Raw genomic sequence first — 24,104 nt, 5'->3', positions numbered from 1 at the left:
TCTGCCATGGCCCTCTCCATAGTCCCAAGGCTGGCTGGGAGCAACGGGGCAGAACCACGTCCTCTTGGAAAACAAGGAGCTGCAAGGTAGGCTAGCCCAGCCATCGCAGATGTGGCCTGGGACTTCCATACTTGTCCCTGTCGCAGCCACCCACGCCCAGCGGGTTCCAGCTTCTAGTGAATGTAAGGTTGTGGCCATAGCCCCAGGCTTCATCCCCCACCAGAGGCCTCCAGGCAGGAGAGCAGTTACTCTACAGGAGCGTCCTTTCATGAAGGACACTCACCTGGCGTCCCCGGAAGCTTCCCCAGCCCTGTTGGCGGGGTTTGGGTTTGGATGCTCACCTCAACATGAGTGCAGTGTTGGAGTCTGGTGGAGGCGTCTGCATTTTTAGCCCCTAGAATCTCAAGAAGGATGGTTGGGAGGGCTAGAAAGACCACATCCAAAGCTCTCAGCACAGTGGCACGTGCTGTCTTGATGCTCATTCTTGCGTTGAAGGTTGCTGTTGTTTCTCATTCCCTCACCCAGTCAGCACATCTTTGTTGAGCGCTTGTTACGTGGCAGGAACTGTTACCATTGCTGTACACATTGTAACTCATGATCCTCCTCACAGCAGGGCAGAGGAGTGACTGTGGCTTCTGCTTTCAGAAGGGGAAATGGGCACAGGATCTAAGGTGTGTGTCCGACATTGTGCACAGCCGGCCAGTGGTGCCCAGGGATGGAACCCAGGATGTGGTCCCCGAGCCACTGCTTTGCCTTCCCCCATGCTGGGTTGCCTCCCGGGGACGGAACCCAAGGCACAGTCCCTGAGCCGCTGCCTTGCCTTCCCCCGTGCTGGGTTTTGCCTAAGCTGGCTGGGCTTTTCCATCGCTTGCTGCTTCCACCACCTTGACCGCATCTGGTCCCCATGCTGAGGGGCGGCAGACGTCATTACCCCAAGGACAAATCAGGGCCAGCAGTGAGCTGTCAACTTCTGCACTCCAAAGAAACCCAGGGCTTGCCTGACTAAAATCCATTTAAGAAAATTAACCCTGAGACTCTCGCTCTGCTTGGATTTTGTGGGCGGCGGGAGCTGCAAAGTACTTAAAAGGTGCAAGGGCAGATTAATGGAGTCCATATGCCTGGATTCTGAGGGTCTCTGTGCTGGGTGGGCTTATCAAGTCTCTTGTAATAACAAAGGGTGGGACAGTTCAAAGGACTGGCTCTCTGAGACGCTGGGCTCTTACAGGGGCTCCTCTGCAAACCCCGCTGTACAAACATTGTCGTCTTGCTCTTGCCCGGAGCCCTTGCCTCTGGCTTTATTATTTTTTTTTTTTCTCCTTTTTACCCTTTGACAGTGCAGCAGGGCACTTTGTGAGAAATCTTCCTGTAGAAGGACTGATTTATCGCTCCACTTGGGAGTAAAACGACCTCTGGTGATCCCTACCTGGGCTCGTGGAGCCGCAGGGAGGAGCAGCCCAGGGCACTGGTCCGGCGTCCAGCGTGACTGCTCAGAGCTCGCAGCCTGCACCGCAGGAGGCACCTCCCTCGTCTACACAGTCCTGGTGGGGAGGACGATGAAGCCATTGTTGGAGCATGTCTGCTGGGTGGGGCACCAGGCTGGACCCTGTCGGCGGGGACATTGTCTGCCCATTGGCTCGAGTGATGCCGAGTTATCGGCCTGTTGTGTGGGAGACATATCAAGCCATTTCTTGCAGATTCTTGGGGGTGGGACATGATTTGTCCGGATTGGACGTCTACAAGTGCCTGGAAGATGAGATAATCTCCAGCTCTCTGCACACAGACTGAGCTTCTCCTGGCCAATGACTCAGCTGTGGTCTGGACTGGGGGGTAAATTTTTCCTGGTTTGACAATGCATTTGAGTTATAGACCCTCCGGGCTGGGTAAATGAGCTTTTAAAGAACTCCCAGGGATCCAATATTTAACTAGAAATTAACTAGCATTTCCAGAACACCCCCGGCCACAAGGCTTTTTACAGAGATAGGAAATCATACTTACTAATAGTGTTCCCTATTTGTATTTGATTTGGATGAAGGGTCCTGCGTTCTGAATTGTCCACTTCCTCCCGGAAGCCTTTGTGGAGTATACCAACCTCAGAGTCAACTCTTCTCTCCCTCTTGCAAAACCTCCAACAGTTGCCCAATCCTTTTGGTTCTTTCTCCATCACATTTTGGGTGGGTGGGAAGTTGCCTATTTCAGAGGTAAAACCGCGCTTCTCTGAGCCTCAGTTTCCAAATTTGGAAAATCAAAGAAGTAATAAAAGTCTTTGCAGGGAGGCTTAGGAAATTAAGATGGAGATGAATTGTGGGGTAGATTCTGGCCCCATGGGAGCTTGGTGAGGCGTGGTTTCTGCCGTCCGCTGCTCTGCTGCCACTTATCTGTGGAGCAGCGTTTGTCTGGACACTTAGGTTTCCTTCCTGGGTCTAATGTAGAGCTTTCATGATCATGTCTTCTCCCACATGTAGCTTTCATTTCCCCACCATCCTTCTAATCCACCCCCGCTCTTATCTTGGGCTCCCCCAAAGGCAGCCGGTGACTTGCCCATGGAGCAGTGGTGGGTTCCTTGGGAGGGGGTCCAGGGGGCTTGGGTTCAGGGCAAGTCAGGAGGAGCAGGCTGTGTGACTGACGTTGCTGCTGGGGCATGGCACGCCGTCCCACCAGGACCTCCTAAGACGTGCACAGAACACTTCCCAGAATTGTCTGCCCAAAAGGAGTACTTAGCTATGGATCTCGTCCCCTCATGGGTCAAGCGCTGACTCCCCACTTCCCTGTAGTGATAGGGAAGGCCCAAGGGGCTCACTCAGCCTCGCAGCACTGGAGAAGTTCTGGGACGGAGTGGAGACCAGCGACCTGTGCTTGTGGCATAATGAGCCAGCACGGAGGGGCTGGAGCCTGCATGGCCTGGTCCGACTGGCTGCGGCCGGGCCAGCTGAGGTGGGCAGTGGGGGTTAGGGGTGGATGTGAGCTGGGCAGCGGCTGTCCTGTCTGTCTCCTTGCTGCTGATGAATCTCCCCACCTCGCAGCCCTGGTCCTGCCACCTTCCCACTTATAAATCCCTCTGCTCATCCTTCTTCATAACAATGTTTCCCCAAGTATGTCAAAAAAGAGCTCCTGCTCCATTAGGGCTGAGAAATGCTGCATTAAGCAAATCTAGCTGGATTCCTTACTGCGGAACTTCTCAGAGCCTTGACTCTGTTAACAACGTATGAAGAAGGAAGCAGAGTGGGGGGGTGTAGCTTTTTTCTAAATGTCTTGATTATGAAGCTCTTACCTTCTAGGTGTGTATCATGAGACTCAGGTTTCCCGGAGAGATGCTAGTATTAGAAATGCATCCAAACTCCCTTATCTGAAATGTGAGGCCCTTCATGGTCTTGGGGCCAGTGGTGTTTTCCAGCCTTATTTTCTCCCATTTCTCTCCCCACTTCCTCAACTCTGACAAACTGCATCACGCCCCTTAATTTCTGACCGTGGGTCTTTGCTCACGCTGTTCCTTCCAGCTGGAATGACATTCACTCTCCCGGCTCATGCTCTCTTTTAAGTCTTTATTCAACTGGGACTTCTCCAAGGCTGGCTCTGAAATCCGGCAAGCCCTGAGGCCCACAACCCAGCCTCTGTTACAGTTTTTTACACACAGATCTTGTCTGCCCTACTAAACCATGAGCTCTCCAAGGGAAGAGTCATGTCTGATTCACCACGTAGCCAAGTCTTTCTGTGGCAGTGAGGCGATGCTATGCTATGCTGCCCTAACAAACAGCCCCCAAATTGCAGCAGGTAACACAACAGAAATCCAACTCTCACTCATGCCAAGCCCAATGCAGGTTCAGGCAGTCCCCCAGGGCAACTGTCCTCGGCATGGTGACTCAGTGGTCCAGGCTGATTCCCTCCCATTGCTCCGTCTTCCCAACATGACGCTTTCACACTTGCCAGAGAGGGGAGAGAGCACACAAACTTGAGAGTAAGACAGTCCTGCACGCTCTTTTATGGCTGAGTCTGGGGATGGCCCAGGTACATTACTGTGCTGACAGCCCACCCCGAGCCACTCATGGGAGACTCTCTCTCATGAAGGGAGAGCTGAAAAGCACAGTTTTCTTGTGTCCGGGGCAGAGGGAACCTTGGATTTGTGCTCATTGTCAATGTCTAGCATACCCACTTCCCTCTTCCTCGCTTGCACACCGCACTCTAGCAAAACCTCCATGCCCTGCACTAGAAGGAGCCCTTGACACACTTACTGAATGGTGGATGAATGCAAGGTGACCACTCCTGTCTTTGGAATTCAGAGCACTTGCAGCCTGAACCATTCATTGGGCATTTGACCAAATGTTGTCTTGGAATGGTATACGTGGTTCAAATCTACAACTAGAATGTGTCCCAGGTGATGCTCCATGAAAAGATGTTCCCTTGTCCCCATCACTTGGGGAAATCCGGCCTCCTCTATGCGTTTCTTAGAGATTCATGGTGCACACAAGCACAAGCATATTCAAGGCTCTAAAAAGTCCTGCAGTCAAAAATCAACACCAAAACCTGTTTACATTTCTTTAACCCAGCATTCCCCAAATCTCTCCCCACGTTAGGAGGTTGTAATGCAGACTAATTGCAAGTGTATTTACAGTGAGCGTGGTGCCTGGTGACTAACAAATGTGCGGCAAATGACAGCTGGCATGATCCAGCCTCTCTGCACCTCAGCTTTCCCGCCTGTAAAGTAGAGGAGTTACGCAGATGAACCTTGTGATCCTTCACGTCCAATATCTATAGCGTTATCTGTTGGTGTTTTCACATCTTAGGGCTTTAGTCAATCTGGGGGCATGGGTTTCTTCCTCAAATGCCTCTCTTCCGCTTTCTTGTGAAGCCAGGGCTGGAAGATTAAGTTTGAGCCAGACTCATCATTTTGGTCATAGACTGACTCGCTGTGTGTCTTGCATAAAATACTTTTCTTCCTGTGTCTCATTTTTTTCTTGCATCTAAAGTAATGGGCTTCATTAAATTATTTCCAATGTCTTTTCTGTTCCTAAAATTTAGGATATCATGATTTTCCTAATTTTGTTCAGCGATGCCTAACCAGGTGATTTCTAGGTCATTAGAAAAATGCCGCATTCCCATTCAAGATCCTCTTTGCTTACCCACTGAGATTTCTCAAGAATTTAGCTGTTCAATAAAGAGTTAGGTCCCTGGGAAAGGGTGGGCATCATCCAAAATTCTTGCTAGAGTGTAAATGACTGATAGGGAAAAAACTTGCCAGGGAACGGTGTGGTGAGTCTCAAGAATTTAACTGTTCCATAAAGAGTTAGGTCACTGGAAAAGGCTGGGCGTCACCCAAAATTCTTGCTAGAATGTAAATGACTGATAGGGAGAAAACCTGCCAGAGAACAGTGTGGTGAGAAACAAAGGGTTAGAGTGAGAGAACGGCAAGTGCCAGGATCAGGATAGAGGGTGCCCATTGAGGCGCTAGAAGTGGAATTTGGCTGGGTCATTGAAAATAAACATTTTACTTCATTTGGGAGTGAAGAGGTGAGAATCTGATAAAAAAAAAATTTCTCTTGCACTTTTGGCTCAACTCCTGAAATTTTCACCTCTCAGTTTCTGAGGCTGCAGTGGCCCCCTCACCTTCACAAGAGCCATCCCTATGGGAGATGTGCGTGGTGAACCCTCTCCCCAAAGTAGGCAGATGAAAGTTTCCTTCACCATTTTATTGGAAGGAACAGAGTTGCTGTGATTTCCTTGCTCTGTGGCCTCATCTCAAGCCTCAGTTAATAAATGCTGATGTGGTTTGACTGTGTCCCCACCTAAACCTCAGGTCGAATTGTAATACCCACGTGTCAGGCGAGGGACCTGGTGGGAGGTGATTGGATCCTGGGGGTGGATTTCCCCCAGGCTGTTCTAGTGATAGTGAGTGAATTCTCACGAGAGTGAGTTCACACGAGATCTGATAGCTTAAAAGTATGTGGCACCTCCTGCTTCGTGCTCTCTCTCTCCTACTCTGCCATGGTAAGATGTGCTTGCTTTCTGTTTGCCTTCCACCATGACTGTAAGTTTCCTGAGTCCTCCCAGCCATGCTTCCTGTTAAGCCTGCAGAACTGAGAGTCATGTAAATCCCTTTTCTTCATAAATTACCAGCCTCCAGTAATTCTTTATAGCAGTGTGAAAACAGACTTATACAAATGTCAAACAGGTATTTATCTCTTCTAGTGAGTACATTCAAGACAATATATAACCAGAACAAATTTATGAAAGAAGTTTCCTTGCAACCGAGAGGCATGTGAACACTGGTGATTGAAAATGCAGAGCTGACAGTGGCCAGGGGCTCTCCTGGTAGCTCCTTGGACAAGTTTCATGATGTCTTGGCACCTCAGAGTTCTCATCTGTGAGACTGGGATTCTACTGATGCCTACCTTATAGAATTGTTGTATATATTAACAGAATTACTACATACCCAGGCACTTGGATCTGATCCTGACATGTTTTGCAAGCCTCTTCATTATAGAAAAACCATTGAAAAATGCAGGGAAAGCTCAGAGAAGAAAACAAAAATCACCTTTAATATGCCACTTCTAACACTGGATGTGTACCTTTGCATTTTTGTTTTACCTGGTATCTATAGAAATGGGGTGCTATGTGAGGTTGCACAGGTTGTGCACTGCACAGCTCCAGGTGCCATTCGCAGAGATAAGGATAAAATGGCTCCCCTTAGAAGTGTGCAGTGTACAATATGTATGCAGCAGTGACAATGCCCTATGTAATGCCTTTCTCCCACTTACTCTACAGTGAAGTTCTTTCTCAGCCAGGGCATTAAGCAATCCAGTGTTTCACAGAACACACAAGTGGTTCTGCCTGCAGAAGGCAGCCTGACTCCTGGGGCTTTTCTAGGTCTTGCCATCTCTGATACCTTCAGGCCAGGGCCCTGGAAGAACAGAGCTGAAAAGGATTTGTTATTACTCTGACCAATTAGTCTCTGGTTAAAGGTTTAAAAGGCTTAAAGAGACAGGACTGAGGGCTGAGCCAGAGGGAGAGGAGGGAGAGAGCGAGGGCTGTGTTTATGGAGCAATAAAAGGAACATTATGCTTCAAGGCTCTGCTAAATGTCTCCACAGAAGCCGGCCCTCTTGCCAGCTAATTTGGGGCGTAATAAATACTAATCCCACAAAGGGGGCTGTTGGAAGCCATCGAAAGCCCTATCTCCCTGTAATCAGAGCTCCACGAAACTCCCGTCTCCCTGTGCTCACAACGGGCCAAGGCTGTAACGCCGTAGCGTGGGATTCTGCAGCCTCAGAACCGACCAGGCCAGCCCTCACCTCCGCCTCCCCTTCCTGCTCAGGCTCACCCTACAGCCACCCTGGGGGCCGCCCTGTCTTGGGACATCTTTGCGAGGCCACCAGTTGCACACCACAGCTCTGGCTCTGTCAAGGTTCGCCCCCAGGGCCGGGTGGGGTGGTCAGGGGGCCACAGGAGCCCTGCAGAGCAGCAGCAGCACTCTGGATGGTGCGTCACACATGTCACCTGTGTCATAGCGTTTTACCCCACTTCACAGCTGAGGCAGCAAGCCACTGCCTGCCAAGTCACTTGTCCAAGGGTTCACAGCCAGAAGTAACGGAGTGGGATGTGCACCCGGGGCACCTGTAACCCCTCCACCACCTGCCCTTGTGGAAACTCCCACTCTCCCCAGTGGCACCGGCTTCCCGGAATCTTCTCCCCCTGAGGACTTTTCCGCTCTGCAAGGCATCGGAGCCCTCACATCACCTCACACGTGATCCTCCTATAGCGAGGGGCTCTGAAGGGCAAACGTTCTCCTTCCCTGGGCCCTTCACACATTTTGCCACTCTGGGCCTCAGTTTCCCTAACTCTTAGCTGGTGCCAGCGCTGACCCCACCCCACAGTAATGGTGCAAACATCTGGATCCTGTGCATGGAGGTGCCATAGCGAAGGCCCAGGCCTTGTGGGGTGGCACAGGCCTCTTCTGGTGGAGCCTTTTGCAGTCCGTCTCTTCTGCTGAGCCCCCTTCCCCCACCATCCCAGCCAGGGCAAAGCTGGGTCTCACCACGTGGCCTCAAGGCTAAAAATAGCACAGGGGCAACTCGGGGTTTGCCGATGACCTCCGCAGTTCGGTCAAGTGTACGTGGCCTCCCTAAGTTAATTAGGGCCAGCCCCGGACCCTACACATCTGGATCTGGGCTCCAGGGGTGAACAAGGTCCTGCTCTCCAAACAATGGAGCGACGCAACGGCCGGTGCCGTGTGCATGTCTCTGCTCTGTGTGTCCCTGCTCTGTGCTGGGGACACTTTCTCTTCGAGCTTCTCCCTGGATTGCCAGAGCCGGGGCTGCTGGGGCGCTGTGGCTAGTGCAGGGGACAAAGGTGCATGGAGCAACCACAGCATAGGCCTGGGTGGATGAGAAGACGGCCCCAAGCCACTGTGCCCCTGTTCTTTTCACTTTCGTCTCTGGTCCTCTTGTGCAATGACAGGTGCCTGGAGGCAGAGGGGGCACCCTGGGGGGGTGGAAGCCCCCTGAGGGTGACGGCCGGTGAGCAGGCACCAGCGGCAGCCCTCCACACGCAGGTCTCTGGGCACGGTTTCGGTTCCTCCACTGTCCTAACAAACAACCAGGGCTTGAGGGCGCACAACAGCAGAAGCACTTTCTCTCCTGGTTCTAAGGCCAGACTTCTCAGTGTGGGGAGAGGCTAAAGGTTCCAGTGGGGGTCTTTCCTGACTCTTGCAGCTTCTGGTGGCTCCAGGCGCCCCTTGGCTTGTGGCCGCATGGCTCTAATCCCTGACTGTCTTCACCTGCCTCTCCTGTGTGTGTCTCTGTGTCTCTCTCCTCTTGTAAAGACACAAGTCATTGGGTTTAGTGCCCATCCCAGTCCGGTATGACCTCATCCTAACCATCACATCTGCAAAGACCCTATGTCCAAAGAAGGCCCTGTTCTGAGGTTCGAGGAAGCTGTGAATTTTGGGGAGATCCCGTTCAACTCCATACATGCATTGTCCTGTAATGTTTTCTTCCCGTTTTCCAGAGGAGAAAACTGAAGTTTGGACTGGTTAAGTGGTGATTAGGCCAGAGTGAAACTTTAAAGTCACTGGGTTCTGGGACCTGCCCTCAGACTGCGTATGCCCCCGGGGCACCAGAGGGAAGGCTTCTCGTCGTTGGACCCCTGAAATGGAGATGCTTGGGGGTGTCAGCTGCCAACACGATGCTCAAGGCCTGGGTTGGGCAGGAGGGGGCCAAATATGAGGAGAAAAGGCTCTGCCCTTCCTGGGGGCTTCTCTGGGAGCTGGGTTCCTGCACAGGGACACAGCACACGCAGGAGACGGGGCAGGATTTAGTGCAGGGAACTTCACAGCTAATGACATCTGTAGGCATTCAGAGGAGGGGCTGGGGCCGGGAACTGGGTACTTCACGCAGCTCTAAAGATGTGATTGGAACGGCAGTCTCCTCCTCCTCCTCATCTTCTTCCTCTTCCTCCTCCTCCTCCTCTTCCTCCTCCTCTTCTTCCTCCTCCTCTTCCTCCTCCTCTTCTTCCTCCTCCTCTTCCTCCTCCTCTTCCTCCTCCTCTTCCTCCTCCTCCTCCTCTTCCTTCTCCTCCTCTTCCTCCTCCTCTTCCTTCTCCTCCTCTTCCTCTTCCTCCTCCTCTTCCTCCTCCTCTTCCTCCTCCTCTTCCTCCTCCTCCTCCTCCTCCTCCTCCTCTTCCTCCTCCTCCTCCTCCTCCTCCTCCTCCTCCTCCTCCTCCTCCTCTTCCTCCTCCTCCTCTTCCTCCTCCTCCTCCTCCTCCCTCCTCTTCCTCCTCCTCCTCCTCCTCCTCCTCTCCTCCTCTTCCTTCTCCTCTTCCTTCTCCTCCTCTTCCTCCTCCTCTTCCTCCTCCTCCTCTTCCTCCTCCTCTTCCTCCTCCTCTTCCTCCTCCTCTTCCTTCTCCTCCTCTTCCTCCTCCTCCTCTTCCTCCTCCTCTTCCTTCTCTTCCTCCTCTTCCTCCTCTTTCTCCTCCTCTTCCTCCTCCTCCTCTTCCTCCTTCTCCCCCTCCCCCTCCTCCCTCCCTCCCTCCCCCCACCAACACACACACATATACGTTTCTCTAGCCGTGGGGACATAGCGCCTGCTATTATAAGCTCTGGTGTCAGGCAGCCCCTGAATGCGGGAGAGAGTGGACTCTTCAGTTTTCCCTTCTGTAAAGTGGGCATAAAAATAATACCTGCTTCTTAGACTTGCTATGCAAATTCCCGTGTCCTTTACTATGTGACCTTGAGTGAGTTACTTCATCCCTCTCTCTCTCAGTGTCCTTAGCTCTCCAGTTGGGGTAAGAGCACCGCCTCTCATGGGGTTGCAGTGAAGACTGAATGGGTTAATACCGGAAGGCCTCAGAGCATGAGTGTGGAATAATTAACAGAAAGTGTGGCCCTAGAACATCTGGCACCTTAGAAAGCCAGTGAGGCTGGGCACAGTGGCTCATGCCTGTAATCCTAGAACTTTGGGAGGCCGAGATGGGCAGATCACTTGAGGTTAAGATCAGCCTGGCCAACATGGTGAAACTCGGTCTCCACTAAAAACACAAAAAAAATTTAGCCAAGTGTGGTGGTGCATGCCTGTAATCTCAGCTACTCAGGAGGCTAAGGCAGGAGAATCGCTTGAACCCAGGATGTAGAGGTTGCAGTGATCCGAGATTGCACCACTGCATCCAGCCTGGGTGACAGAGTGAGACTCCATCTTGAAAAAGAAAAAGAAAGCATTGTGAAATACAGCATCTCACTGGATGACTTGATGGTCATTATGAACCACGTGGCTTGACCTTGTCAAGGCCCTGAGGGTCCAAGCAGCAGATACCAGACCCCACTCACAGCTGGCCAGGAGACAGGCAGGGCAGCTCTCATCATTCTTGTTTTCCAGATGAGGGTACTGAAGCTCAAGGGCAGGGTGCTGTGGCAAAGGATGCCCCTTTCCTCATGGTGCTTCTCTGTTTTCCCATCTGTAAAGTGGGTGTGAGAATGGTAGCCACATCACAGACTTGTTAGACAAATCCCAGGGAGCTGAGTCCTGCAAACAGGTGCCTGGCACACAGTGGGTGCTCAGTAAGTAGGACCTGCCAGGAGCTATTGCGGGGCAGCAGGATAAACAGAGGCTGTGCCGAGTAGGGGCCAGTGAGGAGGGCCCCTTGATCCAGATACCAGAATCCGGATGGCATCCAGACCCAGCTGAGGTACTGCCTAGGCTTTGGGGCACAGCTTCTCTGGGACAGCTCGAGGCTGGTGAGGGCAGAGCTCGCTGCAGCAATGGCCAGCGTGGGGAGAGGGGTGCAGTTTCCAGGGCCCTGACCCTGGAACAGGCATCTTTCTCAGCAAAGACCAAGTTCAAAAGTTCAAGCCCACGGATCTCCGGAAGACAGAGCCCACAGATTCAGCCTCCGTGCGAGCAGCCCGCCTGGCTCCTGGCGTCTGGCGGTAGCAAACGTCACCGTCTTTCCAGAGGGCACTTGATCTGGGAGTGGCCTGCTGGGAGTATTCTACTCTCGTGGTTCAACATTATGTTAGTAAGCGATGGGAAGAAAACAAGAATTAAAAAACATTCCCACAGTGCTCTATGCTCATCGGAAGTCAGACCTTTCCCTCTGAGCACACGCACAGCCCACAGCACACTTACACGTTTTGAAAACAAAAGTGGGATTATTCCGAAATTTGATATTGACCCTTAAAAGAAGTGGGCATTGGTCCGTGCACACAGTCATCTGGTATTTATTGAGCTCCTACTGTGTACCAGGCATGGTTCCAGGACCCGGGATATAGCGATCAGCACCCAGATTCTCCCTCCTGGAGCTCCCAGGCTGGGAATCAGTTCCCTTATCCTCAGTGGACGTGAAGAATCCAGTGTGTGGAGACACCACACCAGGGTATTCTTATGTTTTAATGAACACATATCTTCTGAAAATTAGGACCATGGCTGCAGAAGGGGGTCTAGGGAGCTGTCTCCACAAGGCACCGGGGCTCGTGCTAATGTGCAGATTCTGGCCCGGTGGTCTGAGGCGGGAACTGCGTTTCCCGCAGGCTGCCTGGAGCTCTGGCGCGTGACCCCCGGTTGTGGACCTCACCACCTCTTCAGGGCTGGAAAGGGCACACCCACCCATCCGTGTGTCAAAAACAATGTTAGAGTTTTTCATGGGATCCTTGCAATATTAAATAATATTAATAAATAATGTTAAATCCCCTGCTGTCATGAATATGTATATTTGTAATGCATTTCAAAGAAATGAATTACCCAGATGAACCCTAAACTAAGAAAAGGGCCTACCGCCAAAACACACCGAGTAACAGTGTGTGCCCAGAAGTGTGCGGAAGCCATGGGAAGCGCAGCATGGTTCGCCCTAGAGACTCAGACCCGAGAGCAGCCGCCATCCACTCACCAGCACACTTACTGAGCACCTACTGTGTGCCAGGTACTGTCAGGTCCTCGGACCCAGCGGCAGGCAAGTGGTCACTTTGGACAGTGAGCAGCCAGCTGCTGCCCAGTAGCAGGAGGTCACAGAGAGGTGGCACACCCCCTTAGGTCTTGTCCAACCCTGCAAGGGGTTTCAGTCCTGCAGCCGCCCCAGGTCCACTGTTGTCTTCTTGCTACAAGAAGAGCAGGAAGAGGCATGCATGGAAAAACTGCCTGTGCCGGAAAGCCCAGGGCCTCACGCCGAGAGCAGGAGGCAGAGCTTGGAGGCCCAGGCCCCACATGCCTTGAAGACACAAGTGTGATGCTGTGGCCAGTCTCCTACAGGCCCGTTGTCCGCCACATTCTCAGTGTTTCCAGAGGCTGTTCAGAAAGCCTTTGGGGTAAGGGGAAGGCTGGGCCACCCGCAGCTGCCCCTTCCCTCAGGAACCAACCCACATTCCAAGGGCAGGAGGCCTTTCTGCCCGGGATTTACTGCCGGAGCAATTTGTAAGTAATTAGCCACCATGCCGTGATTAGAAGCTTGCATAATTATGGCAGGTAATTGCCCCTTCACCCAGTGGAACCGTCCCTCCAACCAGCACAGAATGTCCCTTCAAACCAGTGACAGTTGCCCTGGAGGCCCTTGGAGGGAAGAGGCTGCACCCTGGTTTTTCAGCCACGCTTGGTGATGGCCCACTGGGGTGTCATCCGGTGGGTGCCAGGCTGTGACGGCTGCTCAGCCCTCCCTCAATCACTTCCAGATGCGGTCATCGGACGTTCCTCCATTTCTATAAATAGTCACCCAGCCTGGGCGCCATCAGCAGAGACAGACAGGTCTGCGGCCCAGCAGGGCCCAGCCTGGGGGTCTTGGAAACGCCACTCCCCACTTCCATTTCTCCTCCTCTTTCCTGCTTTTCAGGGCAGGCCCGGACACTGGGTGGCTCTGGAGGGAACGCTGGGTGGGGTGAGCATGCCAGTGGCTTTTACAGGTCAGGGGCTTCCCCAGCATGCTCCTAGCTGACAATTTGTGTGCTCTGGGAAGACAGCCCATCAGAAGTGGCAATGTGGATGCAGGACCTGAGTTCCGGGGAGTGTAAGCAATAAGAGATTTGAGATGGAGACTTTTCCTTTCTGGCCACTCTCTGCTTTGCTTTCTGGGCCATGTTTTAAAGGCAGCCAGGGTTGGGGGTGGCCTATGTGCCAAAGATCAGCTCTGGAACCTGCTTTCATGAAAATCGTTCAACGTGAATGGTTTTCCTCATTTTCTGGCAGTGGCTGGACTCAGCCCTGCACAGAGCTAGGGGTAGCCCAGAGGACTCTAGGCCGCCTTCCCCTGCTCCCATCAGATGCATGGATCTATAAACACGTCAGGACAGTTGTAAAAGAGATGGATTCTGCATCCCAGTGATACCCGCCTCGGTCTGTCGCCAGATAATTCACGACTGGCTTTTATGATCAAGTTCCCTGGGTGTGCGTCCACGCTGGACGACCCAGGGCCCGGGGCACGACTTGCAGCCAGACTGTCCCGCACAGACCCTGGCTCTGCCCTCACTTGCTCCCTGACCTGCAGCAAATTACTCACTATCTCTGTGCCTCAATTTCCCCAACAAATAGAAGGAGGATAAAATGCAGAATGTTTATAAGTGGAGTTGATAATGGTAGGTGCATAGCAAGCCCCCCGGAATTCCTGCTTCTTGTTGGTAAGGTGATGGAAACGTAGACTCCTCAAGTCGGTGCACAGCAGTCCATTAACCCGTGCTTGTTCATATTCTGCACTTGAGGTGAGGGTTCCAGGAGGAACCCTCAGACTTAAATGGATAATAGTATGTGTTATCTTGTTTGATTTGCATAACATACAAAAGCTGAGTATTATCAGTACCATTTTATAGATAAGGATCTGTTAAGTGAGAGAAGGTGAGCCCTTTGACAAAGGCAGGGTTGCAGTCAAACCCAGATCTGAGTCCATAGCCCTCAAACTCACCTCAACTCCCAGCCTTCACCCCCAGCCTCCACCCTCAGCTTCCACCCCTCAAGTTCTACCTCCAGCCTCCATCCTCAGCCTCCACCTCCAAACTCCCCCAGCCTTCACTCCCAGCCTCCACTCTCAGCCTCCTTCCAGCCTCCACACCAGCCTGTACCCTCAGCCTCCACCTCCAATCTCCCCCAGCCTCCACTCTTAGCCTCTTCCCAGCCTTCACCCCCAGTCTCCACTCTCAGTCTCCACCCAGCCTTCACCCCCAGCCTCTCCCACCCAGACTCCACCCCCAACTTCCCTCCCCTAGCCTCCACTCTCAGCCTCTTCTCTAGGTTCTACCCCCCAAATTTTACCCCAGGCTTTACCCTCAGATTTGCCCCAGCCTCTACCTCAGCCTCAACAAACTCTTGCTTTTGGAGATAGGGTCTCACTGTGTTGCCCAGGCTGGCATGCAGTGGTGTGATCATGGCTCACTGCAGCCCTGACCTCCCCAGGCTCAGGTGATCCTCCCACCTCAGCCTTCTGAATAGCTAGGACTACAGGTGCAGGCCACCATGCCTGGATAATTTTTGTGATTTTTTTGTAGAGGTGGGATTTCGCCATGTTGCCCAGGCTGGTCTTGAACTTCTGACCTCAAGCAGTCCTTCCGCCTTGGCCTCCCAAAGTGCTGGGACTGTGGGCGTGAGTCACCACGCTAGGCCTCAACAAACTCTTGAGAAGTCCAGTCCTGACCTGTGCTTGTGTACAGGCTGCCACACATATTAGTTCCAAATTTCAAGTTGTGAGAAACGTGTAAGTAACACCAAAGAGGAAAGACACAGGTCTCACCCAGATGTGATGCAGACGGAGGGCAACGTGGAGAACCCATGCCTCACCTCTGCAGCTGCTCTGGTGCAAACTCATGTCCCTCAAAGGCTGCAGAAGTGCTCTGTGTACTGACACGGAGGCTCCCAGACCAGGCTGCTGAGTGAAAAAAGCACGATAAGGAAGAGCGAGTGAGTGCGCTGCAAATATTCACTTGAGAAGGAGAGGGGGGCTGCGCGTTGACCCTGCTGGGGGCTGTGTGCAGAGCTTCGCCTGAGGAAGCAGGAGGTGGGGGACAGAAGGGGACAAGGCTTCTGAATCTAGACCTTTAAAATGCGTTTAGTCTCCAGAATCGTGGAGATGACTTTCCTGTTAAAAATTAGTAAAATTGGCTGGGCGCAGTGGCTCATGCTCGTAATCCCAGAACTTTGGGAGGCTGAGGTGGGTGGATCCCGTGAGGCCAGAAGTCCAAAAGCAGCCTGGCCAACATGGTTAAACCCCGTCTTTACTAAAAATACAAAAATTAGCCAGGCATGGCGGTGGGTGCCTGTAATCACAGCTGCTCAGGAGGCTGAGACAGAAGAATTGCTTGAACACAGGAGGTGGAGGCTGCAGTAAGTCATGATCACACCACTGCACTCCAGCCTGGGTGGCAGAGCGAGACTCTGTCTCCAAAAAAAAAAAAATTATTAAAATCATTTCAATCCTTTGTTATCTAATATCCATTTTAGGATAAGCCTGGTCTTTAATTTTTACTGAGTCACATGTAGTGGGGAGCACGCACCCCAGGGTGCCATACAGGGGCTTTTCCAGCACCCACACCCCCGCGCAGCTGTCACCCAGACCAGTGCATGTGTGGCGCATCCCCAGCGGACACCCTCAGTGGACACCGCCCCTTCCACGTGAGGTGTTTCCATCTGATTCTGCCATTGTAGATCAGCCTCACTCTTTCTTTCTTTCCTTCTTTTCTTTTTTTTTTTTTTTTTTTTTTTGAGCTGGAGTCTCGCTCTGTCGCCCAGGCTGGAGTGCAGCGACCTCGGCTCACTGCAAGCTCCGCCTCCCGGGTTCACGTCATTCTCCTGCCTCAATCTCTCAAGTAGCTGGGACTACAGGCACCTGCCAGCATGCCCGGCTATTTTTTTTTTTTTTTTTTTCATTTTTAGTAGAGACAGGGTTTCACCGTGTTAGCCAGGATGGTCTTGATCTCCTGACCTCATGATCTGCCTACCTCGGTCCCCCAAAGTGCTGGGATTACAGGTGTGAGCCACTGCGCCTGGCCACCAGCCTCACTGTTTCTTGACTTGGATGTAGCAGGGCTGTATGGAATGCTCCCTTCTTTCTCAGCAGAACGAGTGGTCCATCCACACTGTTGCTTCTAGCGGGTACAGAGATTTTAAACACTTTATTTTAGGGGACTCTCTTTACTACTTGGCTATTTAACATTTCATTCCATGAAACTTCTAAGGGAAACACATTTTTAAAAATTCACCTGGAAGCAGTGGCTTATGCCTGTAATCCCAGCATTTTGGGATGCTGAGGCAGGTGGATCACTTGAGGTCAGGAGTTCGAGACCAGCCTGGCCAACATAGCAAAACCCCGTCTCTACTAAAAATACAAAAATTAGCTGGGCTGGGTGATGTGTGCCTATAATCCCAGCTACTTGGGGGGCTGAGGCGGGAGAATCGCTTGAATCCGGGAGGCAGAGGTTGCAGTGAGGTGAGATCATGCCATTGCACTTCAGCCTGAGTGACAGTGAGATTCTGTTAAAAAAAAAAAAATGACGTCCCTGTGTCAGGAACAATATTAGAGCTTTTCATGTGATCCTTACAATATCAAATAATATTAATAAATAATGTTAAATCCCCTGCTGTCATGAATATGTATATTTGTAATGCATTTCAAAGAAATGAATTACCCAGATGAACCCTAACCTAAGAAAAGGGCACGAAGCCAAAACACACCGAGAAACACTGTGTGCCCAGAAGTGTGCGGGAGCCATGGGAAGCGCAGCATGGTCCACCTTAGAGACTCAGACCTGAGAGCAGCCGTCTTCTACTTACTGAGCACTGACTGTGTGCCTGGCACTGTCAGGTCCTCGGACCCAGCGGCAGACAAGTGGTCACTTTGGACAGTGAACTGTCAGCTGCTGTACAGTAGCAGGAGGTCACAGCGAGATGGCACATCCCCTTAGGTCTTGTCTGACCCTGCGAGGGGTTTCAGCTCTGCAGCCGCCCCAGGTCCACTGTTGTCTTCTTGCTATAAAACTTCCCTTCTGCCTCCTCTTTCTGCAGCTCCAACAAATGCCCCGAAACTTTCCCAACAGTGTCAGTCAGGGCTCCTCAGAGAAACGGAACCAATCGGAGGATCACTATCTATCTATCTTTCATCTATCTGTCTCTAGCCACATCCATCTATCCATCCATGTATCCGTGTATCTATCTTTCTACCCATCTATCGTCTATTATCTTCTATCTATTCATCAGTCTTCTTTTTTTCTTTCTTTCTTTTTTTTTTTTTTTTTTTTTGAGATGGAGTCTTGTTCTGTTGCCCAGGCTGGAGTGCAGTGGCATGATCTGGGCTCACTGCAAGCTCCGCCTCTCGGATTCACGCCATTCTCCTGCCTCAGCCTCCCGAGTAGCTGGGACTACAGACACCTGCCACCACACCTGGTTAATTTTTTGTATTTTTAGTAGAGATGGGGTTTCATCGTGTTAACCAGGATGGTCTCAATCTCCTGACCTCATGATCCACCTGCCTTGGCCTCCCAAAGTGCTGGGATTACAGGCATGAGCCACCGTGCCCGGCCCTATCTTTCTATCTATATATGTATCCATGTATCCACCTATCTATCCATCATCCATCTATCCATCTATTTGTCTATGTATCTATGATCTATCTATCTTCTATCTATCCATCTATCATCTATTATCTATCTTCTATCTATCCATCTATCATCTATCTATTTATACATTTCTATCTATCCATCCATCAGTCTATCTATCCATCTATCATCTATCCGTCAATCTATCCATCTCTTTATCCATTCGTCAATCTATCCAACCATTTCTATCTATCTATCTATCTGTCTATCTGTCTGTCTGTCTGTCTATCTGTCTATCTTTTTGTCTCTTCCTGCCTATCTATTCATAATCCATTATCTATCTCTCCATCCATCCATCAGTCTACCCATCCATCCATCCATCCATCAGTCTATCTATTCATCTATCTGTCATCCATCCATTTATCTATATATCAATCAATCTATCCATCCTTTTCTCTTTCTTTCTACCTACCCATCCATCGTCTATCTATTATCGATCATCTATCTACCTATCCATCAGCCACCATCTGTCATCCATTAATTTCTCTTTCTCCCTCCCTTTTTATCTATCTCTATCTTACTCTGTTATTTTTATCTGTCTCTTATGAAAGGAAAAGAAATCTTGGGTCCCCCAAATTACTAAGCTAAAAGGGAAAGTCAAGCTGGGAACTGCTTCAGGCAAACTTGCCTCTCATTCTATTCAAAGTCACCCCTCTGCCCACTGAGATAAATGCGTATCTGACTGCCTTCTTTGGAAAGGCTGATCAGAGACTCAAAAGAATGCAACCATTGGTCTCTCATCTGCCTGTTACCTGGAAGCCCCCTCCCACTGCCTTTCCGGACCGAATCAATGTTTATCTTACATATATGGGTTGATGTCTCATGTCTCCCTAAAATGTATAAAACCAAGCTGTGCCCCGACCACCTTGGGCACATGTCGTCAGGACCTCCTGAGGCTGTCACGGGCGCATCCTCAACCTGGGCAAAATAAACTTTCTAAATTAACTGAGACATGTCCTGGATATTTAGGGTTTACACTCTGTAGGATATATACAAATCTATATGTAAATATAAATTTATTTGTTTATTCATTTATTTAAAGGAATTGGCTGATGTGATTGTGGAGGTCAGCAAGTCCAAAATCTTCGAGATGTGCTGGCAGGCTGGTGATCCGGGGAAGAGTTGCTGTCGTACCTGAACTCTGAGAGCCGTCTGCTGGCAGAATTCTCTCTTCCTCGGAGGAGGTCAGTCTTTTTCTCTTAAGACTTCCAACTGATTGGGTGAAGCCCACCCAGATTGTGGAGGGTAACTTGCTTTTCTGAAAACCTACTGATTTAAATGCTCGTCTTATCTAAAAAAATACCTTCACAGCAACATCTAGACGTGTTTGACTAAACATCTGGGTACCGTGGCCCAGCCAAGTTGGCACCTCAGATTAAGATGAACCACCACAGTGGTCCTCTCTCCCAGAGCTTTGCACAGCACTCTGCGAAGCCCCAGAGATCCTACAAAGGGCCGTGAGAAGGGTGGGGCGGGGGCTGGGGGGAGACCCTGGGCCACTCAACCCTATAATCAAGGGCACTTCTGGTCCCTAAGCAGCCTGCCCATCGCTTGCTCAAACCTAGCCCTCGTGTTAGGGGAAGCCCAGGATGGCTGTGCTGCTCACCTGGGCTCTGCAGTCTTGCCCGGCCCAGCCCTCATCCCACATCCCACATCTGGGGCTTTAGCTTCCTGGCTGCTGCACGGTTAGTGTCACAGCCTCATGCTTTCAGAAGCTGCCTCATGCTTCAGGGCCTTGCCTGCCTGCCAGGCTCCCTCTCCAACCCACTTCCTTCTTGCTCGGGTAGATCCTGAAGGCCTGGGCTGTCTGTGCCTCGAGCTCCCCTGGGCCTTGAGAGGGGTCTCCCTCAGGCCATGCGGCCCAGCCCCGTGCATGCCTTGCCTGCTCACCTCAGTGTGGGATCCTCCTGTGCCACGCTCCTCCAGGGCCCTCCTGCCTCGCCCTGGGCCACGTGCAAGATGAAAGCTGCTTGCTTAAGCCACCCAGGGAAGCTGGTGGATCCCCCTTGTGCTGACTGCTGGGTTCTCACAGGCCCCGTTCCAGCCTAGAGAGGATGGGAATGGTGAGAACAGACCCCAATGCTGGAGACTCAGGGCGACAGAGTACAGCACTTGCATTTGCATCAGAGATACCACTTTATACAAAGTGTGTGTGTTAGCATTGCCCCAAACAAAGAGCACACGGTGGAGGGGACCTGGCTTTCTTGGAAACAGGCACTGCATCGAGTGAGGACTTTACAGGGAAACTTCTACTGAAGTTTTATACATCTACATCTACAGCTGTCTACACCTGTGTCTATACATGGGCACGTATGTGTACATCTGTCTATACCCATGTCCACATCTGTGTCTGTCTATATCTATGTCAACGTCTATACCTACATCTGTCTACACCAACATCTACATCTACAGTTGTCTACACCTATGTCCATGTCTATATCTGATGTCTGTATCTACAGCTGTCTACATCTACATCTACATCTGCAGCTATAGCTGTCTATACCTCATCTGTGTCTGTACTTATAATGTCTGTTTATATCTGCATCTATGTCTATCATCGAGATCTATATGATGTCAATTGATATCTATCTCTATAGCTAATGTACATATCTATATGTACATCTAACTACATCTATATCTGTAATATCTTTCTACATCTGTATCTCTCTACATCTATATCCTTATATGTTTCCATAGTAAACACAGCCAGAAAGAGATTGTGACCAGCCCTTAGATCTCCGCGTATCCCTGGCTGACCACCCCCCCACCTTGGGCTGACCCCCCCAATCATGGACTGACTGCACCCCCCATCCCGGGCTGATGGCATCCCTCATGCCAAGCTGACCTCCCCCACCATCCCGAGCTGGCCTCCTCCCCAGTCCTGGGCTGACCACCCCCATCCCTGGCTGATTCCCCCGGCCCCCTCGGCTGACCTTCCCCTCTCATCCTGGGCTGACCACCTCCCCGATCCCAGGCTGACCAACCCCCACCATCCTGGGCTGACCACGTCCGCATCCCAGCTGACCATCCTCTAACTTCTAACACCAGGGCCAAGGGGAGCTCTGCCCTCAAGCAGTCTGTGGGAGGCTCTCACAGCTGGCGCCCGGGCTGGGCCGTGCTCACTCGCACTGCTGCAAGCGTCCTCTAAATTGCTGTGTGTAGCAGCATCCCATTCGTTCCCACTGTGGGGTCTGTCACTGTACAGCTGCACACAGCACAGCTGGCCCCTTCATGTCCCGGGGATGGGTGTGGGGTGATTTCTGGTCTGGGTGCTAATACGTGGTGCTGTCTAGGCATTCTGATACCTGTTTGGATGGACACGCACCTTCGGGTCAGCGGGGGTGCAGGCAGGGGTGGAGGTGCCAGGCCACAGAGCACACGGATGCCCTGCTTTACTAGAGCGTGTTGCCTTCAATGTTCCTGGCACCCCGAGATGCGATTCAGATGATTACTGGGTTTTTACAAATGAGGAGCCTGAGGCTCAGATGGGTGAAATGATTGGCCCAAGTCTGCTCTCAGAAGTTGAGGAGTTGGGTTTGAGCACAGGAAGTCTGATTCCAGATGCAGACAGTGAACTTTTAACCACCTCGCTACCCTGGGACAGACACGTTGGCCCCAGTTAAAGGTGAGGCCCGGGTCACTCCTGCTCTGAAAGCCTTGATCTGGGTCTTAAAGTCACAGCTTCCTCTCACGAAGGGGGTCAGTCTCTGAGGACACAGTCCTTTTGTAGGAGAAAAATATATATATTTTTAGCACACCCATGATCAAATCTTGGCTCAGCAACTTAGTAGCTGTGTGACCCTGGGCAGCTTAATGCAGGGAGATAACTGCAGATAAACCACACACTGCAAAGCTGAATGCAGGGACGCCTTCTGATATTCTAGTCAAATCCCTACAGAAATAAAACTTTGCTTTTAATTAAGGAAAAGTTCCTGAACCATAGGAAGCAAGAACATATTTGTCATCCCTTTCTTTGTATGTATTTGGGAAGACTTTTCCTGTAAGAGCTGGAGATGAACGTTGTATTTCTGCAAACCCTATTACTCTGGGGTGGGGCACGTGACCGCAACCCGCCATTCCCTGTAGGACACTGGGCATGTGATCCTCAGGGCTCAGAGCAGATCAGTCTCTGTTGCCCTGAATGAAAAATCAGTCCAAATATCATTTTCTCCCTCTCTCTTTTGCTTAACTATGTGCAACATCTCTATCATGTCAGATTGGAAGTTACCAGAGGGTTTTGTATGGATTATGAGGAGGTGAAAAGCAAAAACAAAAAACCCATGGACATTTGGGGATTGTGGACTCACATGGCGTTTAACTGCTTTCTTTGCTGCAGAGCTTTTCAGAACCTTTAAGAAACTAATCCGCATCAGGAGTTGACATGTGGCGGATATCACAGGCAGCATTTACTAATTCAAGCAGGGGATTCTGTTTTCTGTTTTGTTTGTGGATTGTATTTGTTAGGATACAAGTCTGGCATCTTGACAAAGACTCAGGTTAACAGTGACTTGAACCAGACAGACAGTTCTGTTTTTCTCACGGAAGCATCTGGATGCCAGTGGCCCAGGGCTGATGGGATCTTCTCTACCAGCTAATCCACAGACCTAGGCTCCTGCCTCTCCCGGGTGTTAGCCTTGTTGATGTGGGTGATGATGATGACTCATCATCACCACATTTGTGCTCCTGCCAGCAGGAAAGGGCTAAGGGGGGTGGGACCTAGCCAGCTTTCTTGGCCTCCTGTCCATTTACACCCCACAGCCCTTCCCTTTTAAGGATATTTCCCAGGAGTTGGACCCGTCACTTCCCATTGGCCAGAATCCAATCACATGACACACCTAGCTGCAAAGGATGCTGGGGGATGTAGTTTTTGCTGGGCAGTCATGTGCCCAGCTAAAGTCAAGTGGTGTAACACAGACCACAGCAGGGGAAACAGAATTTAGAGGAAAACTAGCAGTCTCTGCTCTGTGGGGTTGGTAGGTCATGGAACACAGTTTAGGAAATGGTGTTCTGAGTGTATATAAACCAGATATGCTAAGGACACTGGTGGGAAGAGAGGTGCCAAGCATCACTTGCTGAGAATTGGAAAGACAACTTAGGACATAAGGTTCTTTAAGACGAATCAGAAATGCATAATTGTGCTCTCAAAGGAAGTGAAGATTAGTGGTTGCCCAGGGCTGAGAGTGGGATGGGGAGTGTGACTGCTAACGGGTATGAGGTTTATTTGATGGTGATGGAAATGTTCTAAAAATAGACTATGGCGCTGGCTGTGCAACTCTGTAAGTATACTAACATTCATTGAATTGTATGCCTCAAATGAGTACATTTCATGCTGTTTAATTATATCTCAATACATCTGTTAAAAAAATTAAAAAGGATTTGCTTACAGTTATAATAAATCTAAAGGACAAATCTTATTATAGACAGATTTTAAAAATGTATGCATCTATTTGGGGATATTTGAAGCATCTTGACAATCCACCAATATCACTGTGTTTAGAACGACCCCTCCCTGCCTTATCCCCAGCAAAACAGCTTGTCTGTAGAGCAGAAGTTGGCACTCTCTCTCTGTAAACAGCCCAATAGCAAACATTTTCAGCTGTGGAGTCATAGGATCTCTGTTGGGACTATTCAATTCTGCTGTTTTAAGCAGCCATAGACAACAAGCGAGCCTGGCTGTGTGCAGACAAAAATGTATTCTGGATGCTTAAATGTAAATTTCATGTACTCTATACATGTCATGAAATAAAATTTCTGTTTTGATTTTATCGCAATAATTTAGATCTGTGAAAAACATGCTTAGCTTGTGTGGTATGCCACAGCAGGTTTGCAGACACTGCTCCGTGGGTGTGCCTGCACATGGAGGTGCTCTGCCTTCTTTACGCCCAAAGTGCAGCTAGGAAAACACTCATCAAAGGAGCCAAACCTGTACCAATTTGACTTTCTGCATCCTGTGTCTGGGCTGCACCAGAAGCTCTGTCAGCAGTTGGGGCTGGGCTCAGCTGGCTGACTCTTCAGCTCTATGTGGGATCAACTGGGATCACTCAGTGATGTCAAGCTGATGGCTG

The 24,104-nt window shown here is 50.7% G+C and overlaps 1 long non-coding RNA gene across 1 annotated transcript in view; it reads left to right on the top strand.

Annotated features, from left to right (window-relative positions):
- The window catches only part of LOC126944368 (uncharacterized), a 143,222-nt gene that overhangs the window by 96,479 nt on the left and 22,639 nt on the right, over positions 1–24,104 (top strand). The window contains exon 2 of the long non-coding RNA XR_007722032.1: positions 19,082–19,223. This is a non-coding gene — a long non-coding RNA (uncharacterized LOC126944368). The remainder of the gene's footprint in view (positions 1–19,081; positions 19,224–24,104) is intronic.

The sequence above is a fragment of the Macaca thibetana genome, chromosome 20, assembly GCF_024542745.1.
Source record: "Macaca thibetana thibetana isolate TM-01 chromosome 20, ASM2454274v1, whole genome shotgun sequence".
NCBI lineage: Eukaryota > Metazoa > Chordata > Mammalia > Primates > Cercopithecidae > Macaca > Macaca thibetana.
The sequence above is the reverse complement of the archived record's forward strand: the minus strand, read 5'-3'. Positions and strand labels throughout refer to the sequence as shown.